Below are 18,401 nucleotides of genomic sequence, written 5' to 3' on the forward strand. Positions count from 1 at the left end.
TTCAACGCTGTAACGCATTTAATTTAATATCAACCCTAGCTCTTTCTATGAATAAAAATAGGATTGAGGTTTAATAATTCTCTCTTTTTACTAAATTCAAATGCTCATAACATTCTTCCTAGATCATTGCTATCCATGAAATTTGGCCGAAAGAGCCTCCTTTCTCTCCCATTTACAACGGTGTAACGCACTTAATTTAATATCAACCCTAGCACTTTCTATGAATAAAAATAGGTTTGGGCTTTAATAATTCTTTGTTTACTTATTTCAAATGCTCATAACTTTCTTCCTGGATCATTGCTATCCATGAAATTTAGCAGAAAGAGACTCCTTTCTCTCCCATTTACAACGGTGTAACGTACTTAATTTAATAATAACCCTAGTACTTTCTATGAATAAAAATATGTTTCAGGTTTAATAATTCTTTGTTTACTTATGTCAAATGCTCATAACTTTCTTCCTGGATCATTGCTATCCATGAAATTTGGCAGAAAGAGACTCCTTTCTCTCCCATTTACAACGGTGTAACTCACTTAATTTAATATCAACTCTACCACTTTCTATGAATAAAAATAGGTTTGAGGTTTAATAATTCTTTGTTTACTTATTTTAAATGCTCATAACTTTCTTCCTGGATTATTGCTATCCATGAAATTTGGCAGAAAGAGACTCCTTTCTGTCCCATTTATAACGGTGTAACGCACTTAATTTAATATCAACCCTATCACTTTCTATGAATAAAAATAGGTTTGAGTTTTAATAATTCATTGTTTACTTAAATCAAATGCTCATAACTTTCTTCCTGGATCATTGCTATCCATGAAATTCGGCAGAAAGAGACTCCTTTTTCTTCCATTTACAACGGTGTAATGCACTTAATTTAATATCAACCCTAGCACTTTCTATGAATAAAAATAGGTTTGAGGTTAGATTGATATTTATTTCCAACATAAAAATGCTCATAACTTTCTTCCTGGATCATTGCTATCCATGAAATTTGGCAGAAAGAGACTCCTTTCTCTTCCATTTACAACGGTGTAACTCACTTAATTTATAATCAACTCTACCACTTTCTATGAATAAAAATAGGTTTGAGTTTTAATAATTCTTTGTTAACTTAAATTAAATGCTCATAACTTTCTTCCTGGATCATTGCTATCCATGAAATTTGGCAGAAAGAGACTCCTTTCTCTCCCATTTACAACGGTGTAACTCACTTAATTTAATATCAACTCTACCACTTTCTATGAATAAAAATAGGTTTGAGGTTTAATAATTCTTTGTTTACTTATTTTAAATTCTCATAACTTTCTTCCTGGATTATTGCTATCCATGAAATTTGGCAGAAAGAGACTCCTTTCTCTCCGATTTACAACGGTGTAACGCACTTAATTTAATATCAACCCTAGCACTTTCTATGAATAAAAATAGGTTTGAGGTTAGATTGATATTTATTTCCAACATAAAAATGCTCATAACTTTCTTCCTGGATCATTGCTATCCATGAAATTTGGCAGAAAGAGACTCCTTTCTCTCCCATTTCCAACGGTGTATCGCACTTAATTTATTATCAACTCTAGCACTTTTTATGAATAAAAATAGGTTTGAGGTTTAATAATTCTTTGTTTACTTATTTCAAATGCTCATAACTTCCTTCCTGGATCATCACTATCCATGAAATTTGGCAGAAAGAGACTCCTTTCTCTCCGATTTACAACGGTGTAACTCACTTAATTTAATATCAACTCTACCACTTTCTATGAATAAAAATAGGTTTGAGGTTTAATAATTCTTTGTTTACTTAATTTAAATGCTCATAACTTCCTTCCTGGATCATGGCTATCCATGAAATTTGGCAGAAAGAGACTCCTTTCTCTCCGATTTACAACGGTGTAACGCACTTAATTTAATATCAACCCTAGCACTTTTTATGAATAAAAATAGGTTTGAGGTTAGATTGATATTTATTTCCAACATAAAAATGCTCATAACTTTCTTCCTGGATCATTGCTATCCATGAAATTTGGCAGAAAGAGACTCCTTTCTCTCCCATTTACAACGGTGTAACTCACTTAATTTAATATCAACTCTACCACTTTCTATGAATAAAAATAGGTTTGAGGTTTAATAATTCTTTGTTTACTTAATTTAAATGCTCATAACTTCCTTCCTGGATCATGGCTATCCATGAAATTTGGCAGAAAGAGACTCCTTTCTCTCCGATTTACAACGGTGTAACGCACTTAATTTAATATCAACCCTAGCACTTTCTATGAATAAAAATAGGTTTGAGGTTAGATTGATATTTATTTCCAACATAAAAATGCTCATAACTTTCTTCCTGGATCATTGCTATCCATGAAATTTGGCAGAAAGAGACTTCTTTCTCTCCCATTTACAACGGTGTAACTCACTTAATTTAATATCAACTCTACCACTTTCTATGAATAAAAATAGGTTTGAGGTTTAATAATTCTTTGTTTACTTATTTCAAATGCTCATAACTTCCTTCCTGGATCATGGCTATCCATAAAATTTGGCAGAAAGAGACTCCTTTCTCTCCGATTTACAACGGTGTAACGCACTTAATTTAATATCAACCCTATCACTTTCTATGAATAAAAATAGGTTTGAGTTTTAATAATTCTTTGTTTACTTATTTCAAATGCTCATAACTTCCTTCCTGGATCATGGCTATCCATAAAATTTGGCAGAAAGAGACTCCTTTCTCTCCGATTTACAACGGTGTAACGCACTTAATTTAATATCAACCCTAGCACTTTCTATGAATAAAAATAGGTTTGAGGTTAGATTGATATTTATTTTCAACATAAAAATGCTCATAACTTTCTTCCTGGATCATTGCTATCCATGAAATTTGGCAGAAAGAGACTCCTTTCTCTCCCATTTACAACGGTGTAACTCACTTAATTTAATATCAACTCTACCACTTTCTATGAATAAAAATAGGTTTGAGGTTTAATAATTCTTTGTTTACTTATTTTAAATGCTCATAACTTTCTTCCTGAATGATTGCTATCCATGAAATTTGGCAGAAAGAGACTCCTTTCTCTCCCATTTACAACGGTGTATTGCACTTAATTTATTATCAACTCTAGCACTTTTTATGAATAAAAATAAGTTTGAGGTTAGATTGATATTTATTTCCAACATAAAAATGCTCATAACTTTCTTACTGGATCATTGCTATCCATGAAATTTGGCAGAAAGAGACTTCTTTTTCTCCCATTTACAACGGTGTAACTCACTTAATTTAATATCAGCTCTACCACTTTCTATGAATAAAAATAGGTTTGAGGTTTAATAATTCTTTGTTTACTTATTTTAAATGCTCATAACTTTCTTCCTGGATTATTGCTATCCATGAAATTTGGCAGAAAGAGACTCCTTTCTCTCCCATTTACAACGGTGTATTGCACTTAATTTATTATCAACTCTAGCACTTTTTATGAATAAAAATAAGTTTGAGGTTAGATTGATATTTATTTCCAACATAAAAATGCTCATAACTTTCTTCCTGGATCATTGCTATCCATGAAATTTGGCAGAAAGAGACTTCTTTTTCTCCCATTTACAACGGTGTAACTCACTTAATTTAATATCAGCTCTACCACTTTCTATGCATAAAAATATGTTTGAGGTTAGATTGATATTTATTTCCAACATAAAAATGCTCATAACTTTCTTCCTGGATCATTGCTATCCATGAAATTTGGCAAAAAGAGACTTCTTTTTCTCCCATTTACAACGGTGTAACTCACTTAATTTAATATCAGCTCTACCACTTTCTATGCATAAAAATATGTTTGAGGTTAGATTGATATTTATTTCCAACATAAAAATGCTCATAACTTTCTTCCTGGATCATTGCTATCCATGAAATTTGGCAGAAAGAGACTCCTTTCTTTCCCATTTACAACGGTGTAACGCACTTAATTTAAAATCAACTCTAGCACTTTTTATGAATAAAAATAGGTTGGAGGTTTAATAATTCTTTGTTTACTTATTTTAAAAGCTCAAAACTTCCTTCCTGGATCATGGCTATCCATGAAATTTGGCAGAAAGAGACTCCTTTCTCTCCGATTTTCAACGGTGTAACGCACTTAATTTAATATCAACCCTAGCACTTTTTATGAATAAAAATAGGTTTGAGGTTAGATTGATATTTATTTCCAACATATAAATGCTCATAACTTTCTTCCTGGATTATTGCTATTCATGAAATTTGGCAAAAAGAGACTCCTTTCTCTCTCATTTACAACGGTGTAACTCACTTAATTTAATATTAACTCTACCACTTTCTCTGAATAAAAATAGGTTTGAGGTTTAATAATTCTTTGTTTACTTAATTTAAATGCTCATAACTTCCTTCCTGGATCATGGCTATCCATGAAATTTGGCGGAAAGAGACTCCTTTCTCTCCGAATTACAACGGTCTAACGCACTTAATTTAATATCGACCCTAGCACTTTCTATGAATAAAAATAGGTTTGAGGTTAGATTGATATTTATTTCCAACATAAAAATGCTCATAACTTTCTTCCTGGATCATTGCTATCCACGAAATTTGGCAGAAGGAGACTCCTTTTTCTCCCATTTACAACGAAGTAACTCACTTAATTTAATATCAACTCTACCACTTTCTATGAATAAAAATAGGTTTGAGGTTTAATAATTCTTTGTTTACTTATTTTAAATGCTCATAACTTTCTTCCTGGATTATTGCTATCCATGAAATTTGGCAGAAAGAGACTCCTTTCTCTCCGAATTACAACGGTGTAACGCACTTAATTTAATATCAACCCTAGCACTTTCTATGAATAAAAGTATGTTTGAGGTTAGATTGATATTTATTTCCAACATAAAAATGCTCATAACTTTCTTCCTGGATCATTGCTATCCATGAAATTTGGCAGAAGGAGACTCCTTTTTCTCCCATTTACAACGGTGTAACTCACTTAATTTAATATCAACTCTACCACTTTCTATGAATAAAAATAGGTTTGAGTTTTAATAATTCTTTGTTTACTTAAATTAAATGCTTATAACTTTCTTCCTGGATCATTGCTATCCATGAAATTTAGCAGAAAGAGACTCCTTTCTCTCCCATTTACAACGGTGTAACTCACTTAATTTAATATCAACTCTACCACTTTCTATGAATAAAAATAGGTTTGAGGTTTAATAATTCTTTGTTTACTTATTTTAAATGCTCATAACTTTCTTCCTGGATTATTGCTATCCATGAAATTTGGCAGAAAGAGACTCCTTTCTCTCCCATTTACAACGGTGTAACGCACTTAATTTAATATCAACCCTAGCACTTTCTATGAATAAAAGTATGTTTGAGGTTAGATTGATATTTATTTCCAACATAAAAATGCTCATAACTTTCTTCCTGGATTATTGCTATCCATGAAATTTGGCAGAAAGAGACTCCTTTCTCTCCCATTTACAACGGTGTAACGCACTTAATTTAACATCAACCCTAGCACTTTCTATGAATAAAAATATGTTTGAGTTTTAATAATTCTTTGTTTACTTAAATTAAATGCTCATAACTTTCTTCCTGGATCATTGCTATCCATGAAATTTGGCAGAAAGAGACTCCTTTCTCTCCCATTTACAACGGTGTAACGCACTTAATTTAAAATCAACCCTAGAACTTTCTATGAATAAAAATAAGTTTGAGGTTAGATTGATATTTATTTTCAACATAAAAATGCTCATAACTTTTTTTTTGGACCATTGCTATTCATTAAATTTGGCAGAAAGAGACTCCTTTCTCTCCCATTTACAACGGTGTAACGCACTTAATTTAACATCAACCCTAGCACTTTTTATGAATAAAAATATGTTTGAGGTTTAATTATTCTTTGTTTACTTAAATTAAATGCTCATAACTTTCTTCCTGGATTATTGCTATCCATGAAATTTGGCAGAAAGAGACTCCTTTTTCTCCCATTTACAACGGTGTAACGCACTTAATTTAATATCAACTCTACCACTTTCTATGAATAAAAATAGGTTTGAGTTTTAATAATTCTTTGTTTACTTAAATTAAATGCTCATAACTTTCTTCCTGGATCATTGCTATCCATGAAATTTGGCAGAAAGAGACTCCTTTCTCTCCCATTTACAACGGTGTAACTCACTTAATTTAATATCAACTCTACCACTTTCTATGAATAAAAATAGGTTTGAGTTTTAATAATTCTTTGTTTACTTAAATTAAATGCTCATAACTTTCTTCCTGGATCATTGCTATCCATGAAATTTGGCAGAAAGAGACTCCTTTCTCTCCCATTTACAACGGTGTAACTCACTTAATTTAATATCAACTCTACCACTTTCTATGAATAAAAATAGGTTTGAGGTTTAATAATTCTTTGTTTACTTATTTTAAATGCTCATAACTTTCTTCCTGGATTATTGCTATCCATAAAATTTGGCAGAAAGAGACTCCTTTCTCTCCGATTTACAACGGTGTAACGCACTTAATTTAATATCAACCCTAGCACTTTCTATGAATAAAAGTATGTTTGAGGTTAGATTGATATTTATTTCCAACATAAAAATGCTCATAACTTTCTTCCTGGATCATTGCTATCCATGAAATTTGGCAGAAAGAGACTCCTTTCTCTTCCATTTATAACGGTGTAACTCACTTAATTTAATATCAACTCTACCACTTTCTATGAATAAAAATAGGTTTGAGTTTTAATAATTCTTTGTTTACTTAAATTAAATGTTTATAACTTTCTTCCTGGATCATTGCTATCCATGAAATTCGGCAGAAAGAGACTCCTTTCTCTCCCATTTACAACGGTGTAATGCACTTAATTTAATATCAACCCTAGCACTTTTTATGAATAAAAATAGGTTTGAGTTTTTATAATTCTTTGTTTACTTAAATCAAATGCTCATAACTTTCTTCCTGGATCATTGCTATCCATGAAATTCGGCAGAAAGAGACTCCTTTCTCTTCCATTTACCACGGTGTAATGCACTTAATTTAATATCAACCCTAGCACTTTCTATGAATAAAAATATGTTTGAGGTTAGATTGATATTTATTTCCAACATAAAAATGCTCATAACTTTCTTCCTGGATCATTGCTATCCATGAAATTTGGCAGAAAGAGACTCCTTTCTCTTCCATTTACAACGGTGTAACTCACTTAATTTATAATCAACTCTACCACTTTCTATGAATAAAAATAGGTTTGAGTTTTAATAATTCTTTGTTTACTTAAATTAAATGCTCATAACTTTTTTCCTGGATCATTGCTATCCATGAAATTTGGCAGAAAGAGACTCCTTTCTCTCCCATTTACAACGGTGTAACTCACTTAATTTAATATCAACTCTACCACTTTCTATGAATAAAAATAGGTTTGAGGTTTAATAATTCTTTGTTTACTTATTTTAAATTCTCATAACTTTCTTCCTGGATTATTGCTATCCATGAAATTTGGCAGAAAGAGACTCCTTTCTCTCCCATTTACAACGGTGTAACGCACTTAATTTAATATCAACCCTAGCACTTTCTATGAATAAAAATAGGTTTGAGGTTAGATTGATATTTATTTCCAACATAAAAATGCTCATAACTTTCTTCCTGGATCATTGCTATCCATGAAATTTGGCAGAAAGAGACTCCTTTCTCTCCCATTTCCAACGGTGTATCGCACTTAATTTATTATCAACTCTAGCACTTTTTATAAATAAAAATAGGTTTGAGGTTTAATAATTCTTTGTTTACTTATTTCAAATGCTCATAACTTCCTTCCTGGATTATGGCTATCCATGAAATTTGGCAGAAAGAGACTCCTTTCGCTCCGATTTACAACGGTGTAACGCACTTAATTTAATATCAACCCTAGCACTTTCTATGAATAAAAATAGGTTTGAGGTTAGATTGATATTTATTTCCAACATAAAAATGCTCCTAACTTTCTTCCTGGATCATTGCTATCCATGAAATTTGGCAGAAAGAGACTCCTTTCTCTCCCATTTACAACAATGTAACTCACTTAATTTAATATCAACTCTACCACTTTCTATGAATAAAAATAGGTTTGAGGTTTATTAATTCTTTGTTTACTTATTTTAAATGCTCATAACTTTCTTCCTGGATTATTGCTATCCATGAAATTTGGCAGAAAGAGACTCCTTTCTGTCCCATTTATAACGGTGTAACGCACTTGATTTAATATCAACCCTATCACTTTCTATGAATAAAAATAGGTTTGAGTTTTAATAATTCTTTGTTTACTTAAATCAAATGCTCATAACTTTCTTCCTGGATCATTGCTATCCATGAAATTCGGCAGAAAGAGACTTCTTTCTCTCCCATTTACAACGCTGTAATGCACTTAATTTAATATTAACCCTAGCACTTTCTATGAATAAAAATAGGTTTGATGTTAGATTGATATTTATTTCCAACATAAAAATGCTAATAACTTTCTTCCTGGATCATTGCTATCCATGAAATTTGGCAGAAAGAGACTCCTTTCTCTCCCATTTACAACGGTGTAACTCACTTAATTTAATATCAACTCTACCACTTTCTATGAATAAAAATAAGTTTGAGGTTTAATAATTCTTTGTTTGCTTATTTTAAATGCTCATAACTTTCTTCCTGAATTATTGCTATCCATGAAATTTGGCAGAAAGAGACTCCTTTCTCTCCGATTTACAACGGTGTAACGCACTTAATTTAATATCAACCCTAGCACTTTCTATGAATAAAAATAGGTTTGAGGTTAGATTGATATTTATTTCCAACATAAAAATGCTCATAACTTTCTTCCTGGATCATTGCTATCCATGAAATTTGGCAGAAAGAGACTCCTTTCTCTCCGATTTACAACGGTTTAACGCACTTAATTTAATATCAACCCTAGCACTTTCTATGAATAAAAATAGGTTTGAGGTTAGATTGATATTTATTTCCAACATAAAAATGCTCATAACTTTCTTCCTGGATCATTGCTATCCATGAAATTTGGCAGAAAGAGACTCCTTTTTCTCCCATTTACAACGGTGTAACTCACTTAATTTAATATCAACTCTACCACTTTCTATGAATAAAAATAGGTTTGAGGTTTATTAATTCTTTGTTTACTTATTTTAAATGCTCATAACTTTCTTCCTGGATCATTGCTATCCATGAAATTTGGCAGAAAGAGACTCCTTTCTCTCCCATTTACAACGGTGTAACTCACTTAATTTAATATCAACTCTACCACTTTCTATGAATAAAAATAGGTTTGAGGTTTAATAATTCTTTGTTTACTTATTTTAAATGCTTATAACTTTCTTCCTGGATTATTGCTATCCATGAAATTTAGCAGAAAGAGACTCCTTTCTCTCCCATTTACAACGGTGTAACGCACTTAATTTAATATCCACCCTAGCACTTTCTATAAATAAAAATAAGTTTGAGGTTAGATTGATATTTATTTCCAACATAAAAATGCTCATAACATTCTTCCTGGATCATTGCTATCCATGAAATTTGGCAGAAAGAGACTCCTTTCTCTCCCATTTACAACGGTGTATCGCACTTAAATTATTATCAACTCTAGCACTTTTTATGAATAAAAATAGGTTTGAGGTTTAATAATTCTTTGTTTACTTATTTCAAAAGCTCATAACTTCCTTCCTGGATCATGGCTATCCATGAAATTTGGCAGAAAGAGACTCCTTTCTCTCCGATTTTCAACGGTGTAACGCACTTAATTTAATATCAACCCTATCACTTTCTATGCATAAAAATATGTTTGAGGTTAGATTGATATTTATTTCCAACATAAAAATGCTCATAACTTTCTTCCTGGATCATTGCTATCCATGAAATTTAACAGAAAGAGACTCCTTTCTTTCCCATTTACAACGGTGTAACGCACTTAATTTAATATCAACTCTAGCACTTTTTATGAATAAAAATAGGTTGGAGGTTTAATAATTCTTTGTTTACTTATTTTAAAAGCTCAAAACTTCCTTCCTGGATCATGGCTATCCATGAAATTTGGCAGAAAGAGACTCCTTTCTCTCCGATTTTCAACGGTGTAACGCACTTAATTTAATATCAACCCTAGCACTTTCTATGAATAAAAATAGGTTTGAGGTTAGATTGATATTTATTTCCAACATAAAAATGCTCATAACTTTCTTCCTGGATTATTGCTATCCATGAAATTTGGCAGAAAGAGACTCCTTTCTCTCTCATTTACAACGGTGTAACTTACTTAATTTAATATCAACTCTACCACTTTCTCTGAATAAAAATATGTTTGAGGTTTAATAATTCTTTGTTTACTTAATTTAAATGCTCATAACTTCCTTCCTGGATCATGGCTATCCATGAAATTTGGCAGAAAGAGACTCCTTTCTCTCCGAATTACAACGGTGTAACGCACTTAATTTAATATCAACCCTAGCACTTTCTAAGAATAAAAATAGGTTTGAGGTTAGATTGATATTTATTTCCAACATAAAAATGCTCATAACTTTTTTCCTGGATCATTGCTATCCATGAAATTTGGCAGAAGGAGACTCCTTTTTCTCCCATTTACAACGGTGTAACTCACTTAATTTAATATCAACTCTACCACTTTCTATGAATAAAAATAGGTTTGAGGTTTAATAATTCTTTGTTTACTTATTTTAAATGCTCATAACTTTCTTCCTGGATTATTGCTATTCATGAAATTTGGCAGAAAGAGACTCCTTTCTCTCCCATTTACAACGGTGTAACGCACTTAATTTAAAATTAACCCTAGAACTTTCTATGAATAAAAATAGGTTTGAGGTTAGATTGATACTTATTTCCAACATAAAAATGCTCATAACTTTCTTCCTGGATCATTGCTATTCATGAAATTTGGCAGAAAGAGACTCCTTTCTCTCCCATTTACAACGGTGTAACGCACTTAATTTAACATCAACCCTAGCACTTTTTATGAATAAAAATATGTTTGAGGTTTAACAATTCTTTGTTTACTTATTTCAAATGCTCATAACTTTCTTCCTGGATCATTGCTATCCATGAAATTCGGCAGAAAGAGACTCCTTTCTCTCCCATTTACAACGGTGTAACTCACTTAATTTAATATCAACTCTACCACTTTCTATGAATAAAAATAGGTTTGAGGTTTAATAATTCTTTGTTTACTTATTTTAAATGCTCATAACTTTCTTCCTGGATTATTGCTATACATGAAATTTGGCAGAAAGAGACTCCTTTCTCTCCCATTTACAACGGTGTAACGCACTTAATATAATATCAACCCTAGCACTTTCTATGAATAAAAGTATGTTTGAGGTTAGATTGATATTTATTTCCAACATAAAAATGCTCATAACTTTCTTCCTGGATTATTGCTATCCATGAAATTTGGCAGAAAGAGACTCCTTTCTCTCCCATTTACAACGGTGTAACGCACTTAATTTAAAATCAACCCTAGAACTTTCTATGAATAAAAATAGGTTTGAGGTTAGATTGATACTTATTTCCAACATAAAAATGCTCATAACTTTCTTCCTGGATCATTGCTATTCATGAAATTTGGCAGAAAGAGACTCCTTTCTCTCCCATTTACAACGGTGTAACTCACTTAATTTAATATCAACTCTACCACTTTCTATGAATAAAAATAGGTTTGAGTTTTAATAATTCTTTGTTTACTTAAATTAAATGCTTATAACTTTCTTCCTGGATCATTGCTATCCATGAAATTTGGCAGAAAGAGACTCCTTTCTCTCCCATTTACAACGGTGTAACTCACTTAATTTAATATCAACTCTACCACTTTCTATGAATAAAAATAGGTTTGAGGTTTAATAATTCTTTGTTTACTTATTTTAAATGCTCATAACTTTCTTCCTGGATTATTGCTATCCATGAAATTTGGCAGAAAGAGACTCCTTTCTCTCCCATTTACAACGGTGTAACGCACTTAATATAATATCAACCCTAGCACTTTCTATGAATAAAAGTATGTTTGAGGTTAGATTGATATTTATTTCCAACATAAAAATGCTCATAACTTTCTTCCTGGATCATTGCTATCCATGAAATTTGGCAGAAAGAGACTCCTTTCTCTCCCATTTACAACGGTGTAACGCACTTAATTTAAAATCAACCCTAGAACTTTCTATGAATAAAAATAGGTTTGAGGTTAGATTGATATTTATTTTCAACATAAAAATGCTCATAACTTTTTTTTTGGACCATTGCTATTCATTAAATTTGGCAGAAAGAGACTCCTTTCTCTCCCATTTACAACGGTGTAACGCACTTAATTTAACATCAACCCTAGCACTTTTTATGAATAAAAATATGTTTGAGGTTTAATTATTCTTTGTTTACTTAAATTAAATGCTCATAACTTTCTTCCTGGATTATTGCTATCCATGAAATTTGGCAGAAAGAGACTCCTTTCTCTTCCATTTACAACGGTGTAACGCACTTAATTTAACATCAACCCTAGCACTTTTTATGAATAAAAATAGGTTTGAGTTTTTATAATTCTTTGTTTACTTAAATCAAATGCTCATAACTTTCTTCCTGGATCATTGCTATCCATGAAATTCGGCAGAAAGAGACTCCTTTCTCTCCCATTTACAACGGTGTAATGCACTTAATTTAATATCAACCCTAGCACTTTCTATGAATAAAAATAGGTTTGAGGTTAGATTGATATTTATTTCCAACATAAAAATGCTCATAACTTTCTTCCTGGATCATTGCTATCCATGAAATTTAACAAAAAGAGACTCCTTTCTCTCCCATTTACAACGGTGTAACTCACTTAATTTAATATCAACTCTACCACTTTCTATGAATAAAAATAGGTTTGAGTTTTAATAATTCTTTGTTTACTTAAATTAAATGCTCATAACTTTCTTCCTGGATCATTGCTATCCATGAAATTTGGCAGAAAGAGACTCCTTTCTCTGCCATTTACAAGGGTGTAACTCACTTAATTTAATATCAACTCTACCACTTTCTATGAATAAAAATAGGTTTGAGTTTTAAATAATTCTTTGTTTACTTAAATCAAATGCTCATAACTTTCTTCCTGGATCATTGCTATCCATGAAATTCGGCAGAAAGAGACTCCTTTCTCTCCCATTTACAACGGTGTAATGCACTTAATTTAATATCAACCCTAGCACTTTCTATGAATAAAAATAGGTTTGAGGTTTAATAATTCTTTGTTTACTTATTTTAAATGCTCATAACTTTCTTCCTGAATTATTGCTATCCATGAAATTTGGCAGAAAGAGACTCCTTTCTCTCCGATTTACAACGGTGTAACGCACTTAATTTAATATCAACCCTAGCACTTTCTATGAATAAAAATAGGTTTGAGGTTAGATTGATATTTATTTCCAACATAAAAATGCTCATAACTTTCTTCCTGGATCATTGCTATCCATGAAATTTGGCAGAAAGAGACTCCTTTTTCTCCCATTTACAACGGTGTAACTCACTTAATTTAATATCAACTCTACCACTTTCTATGAATAAAAATAGGTTTGAGGTTTATTAATTCTTTGTTTACTTATTTTAAATGCTCATAACTTTCTTCCTGGATCATTGCTATCCATGAAATTTGGCAGAAAGAGACTCCTTTCTCTCCCATTTACAACGGTGTAACTCACTTAATTTAATATCAACTCTACCACTTTCTATGAATAAAAATAGGTTTGAGGTTTAATAATTCTTTGTTTACTTATTTTAAATGCTTATAACTTTCTTCCTGGATTATTGCTATCCATGAAATTTAGCAGAAAGAGACTCCTTTCTCTCCCATTTACAACGGTGTAACGCACTTAATTTAATATCCACCCTAGCACTTTCTATAAATAAAAATAAGTTTGAGGTTAGATTGATATTTATTTCCAACATAAAAATGCTCATAACATTCTTCCTGGATCATTGCTATCCATGAAATTTGGCAGAAAGAGACTCCTTTCTCTCCCATTTACAACGGTGTATCGCACTTAAATTATTATCAACTCTAGCACTTTTTATGAATAAAAATAGGTTTGAGGTTTAATAATTCTTTGTTTACTTATTTCAAAAGCTCATAACTTCCTTCCTGGATCATGGCTATCCATGAAATTTGGCAGAAAGAGACTCCTTTCTCTCCGATTTTCAACGGTGTAACGCACTTAATTTAATATCAACCCTATCACTTTCTATGCATAAAAATATGTTTGAGGTTAGATTGATATTTATTTCCAACATAAAAATGCTCATAACTTTCTTCCTGGATCATTGCTATCCATGAAATTTGGCAGAAAGAGACTCCTTTCTTTCCCATTTACAACGGTGTAACGCACTTAATTTAATATCAACTCTAGCACTTTTTATGAATAAAAATAGGTTGGAGGTTTAATAATTCTTTGTTTACTTATTTTAAAAGCTCAAAACTTCCTTCCTGGATCATGGCTATCCATGAAATTTGGCAGAAAGAGACTCCTTTCTCTCCGATTTTCAACGGTGTAACGCACTTAATTTAATATCAACCCTAGCACTTTCTATGAATAAAAATAGGTTTGAGGTTAGATTGATATTTATTTCCAACATAAAAATGCTCATAACTTTCTTCCTGGATTATTGCTATCCATGAAATTTGGCAGAAAGAGACTCCTTTCTCTCTCATTTACAACGGTGTAACTTACTTAATTTAATATCAACTCTACCACTTTCTCTGAATAAAAATATGTTTGAGGTTTAATAATTCTTTGTTTACTTAATTTAAATGCTCATAACTTCCTTCCTGGATCATGGCTATCCATGAAATTTGGCAGAAAGAGACTCCTTTCTCTCCGAATTACAACGGTGTAACGCACTTAATTTAATATCAACCCTAGCACTTTCTAAGAATAAAAATAGGTTTGAGGTTAGATTGATATTTATTTCCAACATAAAAATGCTCATAACTTTTTTCCTGGATCATTGCTATCCATGAAATTTGGCAGAAGGAGACTCCTTTTTCTCCCATTTACAACGGTGTAACTCACTTAATTTAATATCAACTCTACCACTTTCTATGAATAAAAATAGGTTTGAGGTTTAATAATTCTTTGTTTACTTATTTTAAATGCTCATAACTTTCTTCCTGGATTATTGCTATTCATGAAATTTGGCAGAAAGAGACTCCTTTCTCTCCCATTTACAACGGTGTAACGCACTTAATTTAAAATTAACCCTAGAACTTTCTATGAATAAAAATAGGTTTGAGGTTAGATTGATACTTATTTCCAACATAAAAATGCTCATAACTTTCTTCCTGGATCATTGCTATTCATGAAATTTGGCAGAAAGAGACTCCTTTCTCTCCCATTTACAACGGTGTAACGCACTTAATTTAACATCAACCCTAGCACTTTTTATGAATAAAAATATGTTTGAGGTTTAACAATTCTTTGTTTACTTATTTCAAATGCTCATAACTTTCTTCCTGGATCATTGCTATTCATGAAATTTGGCAAAAAGAGACTCCTTTCTCTCCCATTTACAACGGTGTAACTCACTTAATTTAATATCAACTCTACCACTTTCTATGAATAAAAATAGGTTTGAGTTTTAATAATTCTTTGTTTACTTAAATTAAATGCTTATAACTTTCTTCCTGGATCATTGCTATCCATGAAATTCGGCAGAAAGAGACTCCTTTCTCTCCCATTTACAACGGTGTAACTCACTTAATTTAATATCAACTCTACCACTTTCTATGAATAAAAATAGGTTTGAGGTTTAATAATTCTTTGTTTACTTATTTTAAATGCTCATAACTTTCTTCCTGGATTATTGCTATACATGAAATTTGGCAGAAAGAGACTCCTTTCTCTCCCATTTACAACGGTGTAACGCACTTAATATAATATCAACCCTAGCACTTTCTATGAATAAAAGTATGTTTGAGGTTAGATTGATATTTATTTCCAACATAAAAATGCTCATAACTTTCTTCCTGGATTATTGCTATCCATGAAATTTGGCAGAAAGAGACTCCTTTCTCTCCCATTTACAACGGTGTAACGCACTTAATTTAAAATCAACCCTAGAACTTTCTATGAATAAAAATAGGTTTGAGGTTAGATTGATACTTATTTCCAACATAAAAATGCTCATAACTTTCTTCCTGGATCATTGCTATTCATGAAATTTGGCAGAAAGAGACTCCTTTCTCTCCCATTTACAACGGTGTAACTCACTTAATTTAATATCAACTCTACCACTTTCTATGAATAAAAATAGGTTTGAGTTTTAATAATTCTTTGTTTACTTAAATTAAATGCTTATAACTTTCTTCCTGGATCATTGCTATCCATGAAATTTGGCAGAAAGAGACTCCTTTCTCTCCCATTTACAACGGTGTAACTCACTTAATTTAATATCAACTCTACCACTTTCTATGAATAAAAATAGGTTTGAGGTTTAATAATTCTTTGTTTACTTATTTTAAATGCTCATAACTTTCTTCCTGGATTATTGCTATCCATGAAATTTGGCAGAAAGAGACTCCTTTCTCTCCCATTTACAACGGTGTAACGCACTTAATATAATATCAACCCTAGCACTTTCTATGAATAAAAGTATGTTTGAGGTTAGATTGATATTTATTTCCAACATAAAAATGCTCATAACTTTCTTCCTGGATCATTGCTATCCATGAAATTTGGCAGAAAGAGACTCCTTTCTCTCCCATTTACAACGGTGTAACGCACTTAATTTAAAATCAACCCTAGAACTTTCTATGAATAAAAATAGGTTTGAGGTTAGATTGATATTTATTTTCAACATAAAAATGCTCATAACTTTTTTTTTGGACCATTGCTATTCATTAAATTTGGCAGAAAGAGACTCCTTTCTCTCCCATTTACAACGGTGTAACGCACTTAATTTAACATCAACCCTAGCACTTTTTATGAATAAAAATATGTTTGAGGTTTAATTATTCTTTGTTTACTTAAATTAAATGCTCATAACTTTCTTCCTGGATTATTGCTATCCATGAAATTTGGCAGAAAGAGACTCCTTTCTCTTCCATTTACAACGGTGTAACGCACTTAATTTAACATCAACCCTAGCACTTTTTATGAATAAAAATAGGTTTGAGTTTTTATAATTCTTTGTTTACTTAAATCAAATGCTCATAACTTTCTTCCTGGATCATTGCTATCCATGAAATTCGGCAGAAAGAGACTCCTTTCTCTCCCATTTACAACGGTGTAATGCACTTAATTTAATATCAACCCTAGCACTTTCTATGAATAAAAATAGGTTTGAGGTTAGATTGATATTTATTTCCAACATAAAAATGCTCATAACTTTCTTCCTGGATCATTGCTATCCATGAAATTTAACAAAAAGAGACTCCTTTCTCTCCCATTTACAACGGTGTAACTCACTTAATTTAATATCAACTCTACCACTTTCTATGAATAAAAATAGGTTTGAGTTTTAATAATTCTTTGTTTACTTAAATTAAATGCTCATAACTTTCTTCCTGGATCATTGCTATCCATGAAATTTGGCAGAAAGAGACTCCTTTCTCTGCCATTTACAAGGGTGTAACTCACTTAATTTAATATCAACTCTACCACTTTCTATGAATAAAAATAGGTTTGAGTTTTAAATAATTCTTTGTTTACTTAAATCAAATGCTCATAACTTTCTTCCTGGATCATTGCTATTCATGAAATTTGGCAGAAAGAGACTCCTTTCTCTCCCATTTACAACGGTGTAACGCACTTAATTTAAAATTAACCCTAGAACTTTCTATGAATAAAAATAGGTTTGAGGTTAGATTGATACTTATTTCCAACATAAAAATGCTCATAACTTTCTTCCTGGATCATTGCTATTCATGAAATTTGGCAGAAAGAGACTCCTTTCTCTCCCATTTACAACGGTGTAACGCACTTAATTTAACATCAACCCTAGCACTTTTTATGAATAAAAATATGTTTGAGGTTTAACAATTCTTTGTTTACTTATTTCAAATGCTCATAACTTTCTTCCTGGATCATTGCTATTCATGAAATTTGGCAAAAAGAGACTCCTTTCTCTCCCATTTACAACGGTGTAACTCACTTAATTTAATATCAACTCTACCACTTTCTATGAATAAAAATAGGTTTGAGTTTTAATAATTCTTTGTTTACTTAAATTAAATGCTTATAACTTTCTTCCTGGATCATTGCTATCCATGAAATTCGGCAGAAAGAGACTCCTTTCTCTCCCATTTACAACGGTGTAACTCACTTAATTTAATATCAACTCTACCACTTTCTATGAATAAAAATAGGTTTGAGGTTTAATAATTCTTTGACTCTCACGAGATGTG

General features: G+C 31.4%; 1 long non-coding RNA gene across 5 annotated transcripts in view; it reads left to right on the forward strand.

Moving 5' to 3' along the window:
- Nucleotides 1–595: 595 nt before the first annotated feature.
- LOC126747461 (uncharacterized) overlaps nt 596–18,401 on the forward strand; it is a 24,402-nt gene continuing 6,596 nt past the window's right edge. The window contains exons 1-5 of one of the 5 annotated variants that reach the window (XR_007664209.1): nt 1,261–1,431; nt 1,945–2,628; nt 8,272–8,442; nt 10,495–10,843; nt 11,357–11,869. This is a non-coding gene — a long non-coding RNA (uncharacterized LOC126747461). Of the gene's footprint in view, nt 748–1,260; nt 1,432–1,943; nt 2,629–8,271; nt 8,443–8,955; nt 9,305–10,494; nt 10,844–11,356; nt 11,870–14,941; nt 15,291–15,974; nt 16,488–18,401 lie in introns of those variants that run through there. The other 4 variants (XR_007664210.1, XR_007664212.1, XR_007664208.1 and 1 more) reach the window with 4 other exon arrangements.

The sequence above is a fragment of the Anthonomus grandis genome, chromosome 19 (genome assembly GCF_022605725.1).
Source record: "Anthonomus grandis grandis chromosome 19, icAntGran1.3, whole genome shotgun sequence".
Taxonomy (NCBI): Eukaryota; Metazoa; Arthropoda; class Insecta; order Coleoptera; family Curculionidae; genus Anthonomus; species Anthonomus grandis.